General features: G+C 42.9%; 1 pseudogene; it reads left to right on the top strand.

Moving 5' to 3' along the window:
* The first annotated feature begins 760 nt into the window (after positions 1–760).
* Positions 761–878, top strand: LOC124723480 (annotated as a pseudogene).
* Positions 879–5,715: the final 4,837 nt, after the last annotated feature.

The following is a 5,715-nucleotide window of genomic DNA, read 5'->3' on the forward strand; positions in this document are numbered from 1 at the left end:
GTACTCAACGACGAACCTGGGTGCACAAATGGCAAAACGTCATTTTTTCGGATGAATCCAGGTTCTGTTTACAGCATCATAGTGGTCGCATCCGTGTTTGGCGACATCGCGGTGATCGCACATTGGAAGCGTGTATTCGTCATCGCCATACTGGCGTATCACCCGGCGTGATGGTATGGGGTGGCATTGGTTACACGTCTCGGTCACCTCTTGTTCGCATTGACGGCACTTTGAACAGTGGACGTTACATTTCATATGTATTACGACCTGTCGCTCTACCCTTCATTCGATCCCTGCGAAACCCTACATTTCAGCAAGATAATACACGACCGCATGTTGCATGTCCTGTACGGGTCTTTCTGGATACAGAAAATGTTCGACTGCTGCCCTGGCCAGCGCATTCTCCAGATCTCTCACCAATTGAAAACGCCTGGTCAATGGTGGCCGAGCAACTCGCTCGTCACAATACGCCAGTCACTACTCTTGATGAACTGTGGTATCGTGTTGAAGCTGCATGGGCAACTGTACCTGTACACGCCATTCAAGCTCTGTTTGACTCAATGCCCAGGCGTATCAAGGCCATTATTACGGTCAGAGATGGTTGTTCTGGGTACCTTTTTCTCAGGATCTATGCACCCAAATTGCGTGAAAATTTAATAACATGTCAGTTCTAGTATAATATATTTGTCCAATGAATATCCGTTTATCATCTGCATTTCTTCTTGGTGTAGCAATTTTAATGGCCAGTAGTGTAATTAAAGGCAACGGCCTTGCCGCAGTGGATACGCCGGTTCCCGTCAGATCACCGAAGTTAAGCGCTGTCGGGTGTGGCCGGCACTTGGGTGGGTGACCATCCGGGCCGCCATACGCTGTTGCCATTTTTCGGGGTGCACTCAGCCTCGTGATGCCAATTGAGGAGCTACTCGACCGAATAGTATCGGCTCCGATCACAGAAAACCATCATAACGACCGGGAGAGCGGTGTGCTGACCACATGCCCCTCCTATCCGCATCCTCCTCTGAGGATGACACGGCTGTCGTATGATGCCGGTGGGCCACTTGTGGCCTGAAGACGGAGTGCCAGTGTAATTAAAATTTACTAAAGAAAAGTTTTAGATTTCGTGACTGAGTATTGGTGGGTCCCCTACATAGAGATCGTCAAGCAAGATTCTTTCTCATGAGTCGCTTACATCTCCTCAATCCATTGACTCACTACCGCGCCGTTTCCAGTGCCTGCATCAGAAACAACTTTTCACTCGGTACTGTTGTATTCTGCAGTGCTGCTTAAGGAAGCGAATTATTTCTGCTAGCTGCAGCGTTCCAATAAACGTATAAGTTAGAAAATAAAATGCCGTCCAAAGTAAGAGGGACCTCTCAAAACGTAAAGCTGCTTTTTAAGACTTCCCACTTTGTGCGCCATATTTTTCTATTTATTGCGAAAAAAAGTCATTTGTGATATTTTCAGTACTCGCAGTGAAATTCATGTTTACAATAATTCTATAAAACCATTTGTATGTTTCATGTTTGTAATTATATTGATCTACGTATCTTAAAACCATTTGCCTGAAGAGCTGATGGCTCCCAAATGGGACGATTAGGATGTAACAACAACAAAGATTAAAAAAAGATAAAGTAGAGTTTCGCCGGCCGGTGTGGCCGACCGGTTCTAGGCTCTTCAGTCTGGAACCGGTCGACCGCTACGGTCGCAAGTTGGAATCCTGCCTCGGGCATGGATGTGTGTGATGTCCTTAGGTTAGTTAGGTTTAAGTAGTTCTAAGTTCTAGGGGACTGATGACCTCAGATGTTAACTCCCATAGTGCTCAGAGCCATTTGAACCATTTTTTTTAAGTAGAGTTTTGGTATTTTCATGCCTTTACCCTTCGTATGCAGTCTAATAATAAATGAAGATGGTTTATTTTCATCTAAACATGTGCTCCACCTTTAATGATGTCGATATTTACAGGAGGTCCACTCCAATTGCCCCTTCTTCCTTCTTTGCCCTAACGGGGCTTGGATATCACCGGTTTACAGTCTACATATGAGGAGTATCCTTGGCATGGTCATGGTTATATGCAAACAACTGGGCAGAACTCACTATGACGAATTCCGCATTCTTTGTCTTTGTAACAGACATGTTTACGCTTGTGTTGTAACTGGCTACCGTCATTGTGTCCAAGTGAGTAGCGTAGATGTTATGGCAGTCAGCTCGACTTCCGGAGTTGTGGTGCTCATATTCTCGCCCAGCCATCCACATTTAAGTTTTCAGTAATTTCTCTAAATTATTTGAAGCCATTTTGACTATTTTTCGACCGTTACTGTCTCAAGAAATATGTAAAGGTTTTTTTTATCTTTTTAAATTACCGCGACCAGTCACAAACTTTGTTAGATATTGTATTACTTATTTATTTAGCGACATGTTTCGAGGGAATACCTCATCTTCAGGCTAAATGGCATTACAAAAACAATTTTACAATAAGGTCATACTGATGTTACACAGTCGTTTCAAAAATGCTGTAGTTATCCTGTGGAAGAAGAGAAAACTTAGTAAGACGCGATGTCACTTTGGAAGCTCGACTGATGTTTGCATGAAAATGTTTTGTAACTGCCACACCAGAAGAACAAAGTGAGTGACCGTTACAAAACATTTTCATGCAAACATCAGTCGAGCTTCCAAAGTGACGTCGCGTCTTACTAAGTTTTCTCTTCTTCCACAGGATAACCACAGCATTTGTGAAAAGACTATGTAACATCAGTATGACCTTATTGTAAAATTGTTTTTGTAATGCCGTTTAGCCTGAAGATGAGGTATTCCCTCGAAACATGTCGCTAAATAAATAAGTAATACAACATCTAACAAAGTTTGTGACTGGTAGCAGTAATTTAAAAAAAAAAACTTTACATATTTCTCTTAATTACTTAAGAAAATCGTGAGACGGTTCCTCCAGTGCGCTGTGTCCGATTCCTGCCATTCCTTCTCTCTATGAGTAAATGAGAAGCCGCTAATGTCATTTGTTGAGGCCATTCGTCACACTCTAATCACAATCTTTTCTTTTGTTCGTTTTATGCGTTGAAGAACAGTACCTGAACTTACTTTGTACGCTGCGTGCTCCGTCCTTTTCTCTCCCGTCCTCACCTACTTGTCTTAATGTTTTAGCTTCACTTCGCGACATAATATTTCCTTCATATTACTAGTGCAACGGCTCCCGAACGGAACAAACGAGTGTGTTTATTTTAAGTTAGCCCGAGAAGAGGTCTGGCAGCGGTCCAGCCACATGGCTCTCACCGGCAATACTTGCGACATTTTGACCACCTGTAGCACCGCGCCTCCATGAAGCAACACTACCACTGGTGCTCGTCCTAACAAGACATGTCTTCCAAATAATGACATGTACGAAGCATTGGGCCTCCAACAGGGCAACTTTTCCAGTTCTCACATGTGAACGGAACTTCCTCTGAACGCCCTCTGCGTCTCAGTAGAATTTCGTAAGATTGGCAACAGAAATCGGTGACTAAGTATGGCACGTATTACAGCCCATTCGTTCCACGGACCGCCTCTCCCCCATTGCAAGCATTCTAAATCACGCACACCCACCCACCTACCCACCCACCTACACACACACACACACACACATGAACTTTGTGTTCTGCCTTACGGCAGTTCTTCTCATGGGGGAAGCCTCGTCAGGGAGGTCTATTGCATGAGCGTCTAGGGAAGTGATTCTAGTGGTGGTTTCCCGCTGCCTTCCACTGATGATGATGAAATGATAATAAGGACAACACAACACCCAGTCCCTGAGCGGAGAAAATATCCGACCCAGCCGGGAATCAACTCGGGCCCCTAGGCGTGACAGACCGCCGCGCTGACCACGCAGCTAAGGGGGCGGACTACATGGCACAGAAGACCGATAAATGCATATAGATCATAGTGAAACGTTTCTTGTCGTTGATGCTGTTTCCGTTCTTACAGAAGGCAGAAGATGAAATTCGATGCTGGTTCACAATCTACACCTCACGTATAGCCAATCCAGTACTCATTCACCATCGAGAGTGTCTCATGCCTTTAATCCACGAGACTCTGTGGAGGGGTTTGGAATTTAATTCCATACATTGGCACACAGTCTCATGACCACCAACCGTTCTCCCAAATCTCTCTTCTCCTGCGGGACCAGATCTCTTAATGATGCTATCTTCCTCCAACAGTATTCGAGCCACTCAGTTCGTGAATTAGCGATCTCAACTATGAAAGGGCAATATGACGTATTGCACACGAATACTTACTATTTCTCTACAGAAGCATTTGAAATATCCTGCCTATATCCATCACAATCCATTCAGGGTAAAATTAGACATGGCACAGCGAGTCACAAAAAATTTCTCAGTGTCGTCATACTTTTAGAGATGTCACGAATCCTAACACCATCTACATACAGAGGTTGGACAAAAATATGAAAACATCACGAACACAACACACTACCATGCCTAATCGATGTAGGAAACACCTTGGGATTCAAAACATCTTCCAGTAGAGTCGGAGTGGATAAATTCAGGTCCCGTATGATTTTCAAGGGACTCTTATACCACTGTTCCCGCAAAACAGTGGCAAGTTCAGGTAACAATGATGGAGATGGATAGCAATGAGGCACCCTTCTCTTCAAAGTAGGCCACAAAGGCTCAGTTACACACTGAAATGACAAAAGACATGAGATACCTCCTAATATCGTGTCGGACCTCCTTTTGCCCGAATTAGAATTCTATGGTGTCACGGGCAGCGCTGCAAAATGGTTCAAGTCATACCTCGCTAACAGGAAACAAAGGGTGTCAGTGCAAGGGACTAGTGAATTAAGTCATCAGTCATCATGAGAATGGGAAGAAGTTACATGTGGTGTCCCTCTAGGATCCATTTTAGGGCCATTGCTTTTTCTTGTGTACATTAATAATCTCTAATCAGTTACACTGCCAGAAGCAGAATTTGTTTTGTTTGCAGATGACACAAGTATTGCAATAATAGTATGTCGAGTGTAGTTCTAGAAAGATCTGCTAATGATATTTTCATGGATATTAATAAATGGTTTAAAGCCAACTCACTGACATTAAACTTCGAAAAGACTCACTATATGCAATTCAGAACCTGTGAGAGGTTTCCACCCAGCATATGCATTAAGTATGAAGAAGAGCAGATAGAAGAGGTTGACAGTCTTAAATTCCTGGGATTACAACTTGAAAATAAATTCAGTTGGGAGGAGCACACCACATAACTGCAGAAACGCCTTAACAAATCTGTATTTGCAATTCGAGTGTTAGCAGACATAGGCGACATAAAAATGAAAAAGCTTGCATACCTTGCCTACTTTAATTCCATAATGTAATATGGTATAATATTTTGGGGTAACTCTTCAAGTCAAACAAAAGTTTTCAAAGTCCAAAAGCGTGTAATACGTATTATTTGTGCAGTAAATTCACGGACGTCCTGTAGAAACCTCTTCAAAGAATTGGGTATACTAATTACTGCCTCTCAGTATATTTACTCCTTAATGAAATTTGTCCTAAACAATATATCTCTTTTTCCAACAAACAGCTCAGTTCATATATACAATACCAGGAACAAAAATGATCTGCACAAGGACTTAAAAGCACTTACTTTAGTTTAAAAAGGGGTCCACTACTCAGTAACACTCACCTTCAATAATTTGCCAGCAAACATAAAAAATTTAGTCAC

The sequence above is a fragment of the Schistocerca piceifrons genome, chromosome X (genome assembly GCF_021461385.2).
Source record: "Schistocerca piceifrons isolate TAMUIC-IGC-003096 chromosome X, iqSchPice1.1, whole genome shotgun sequence".
Lineage (NCBI taxonomy): Eukaryota > Metazoa > Arthropoda > Insecta > Orthoptera > Acrididae > Schistocerca > Schistocerca piceifrons.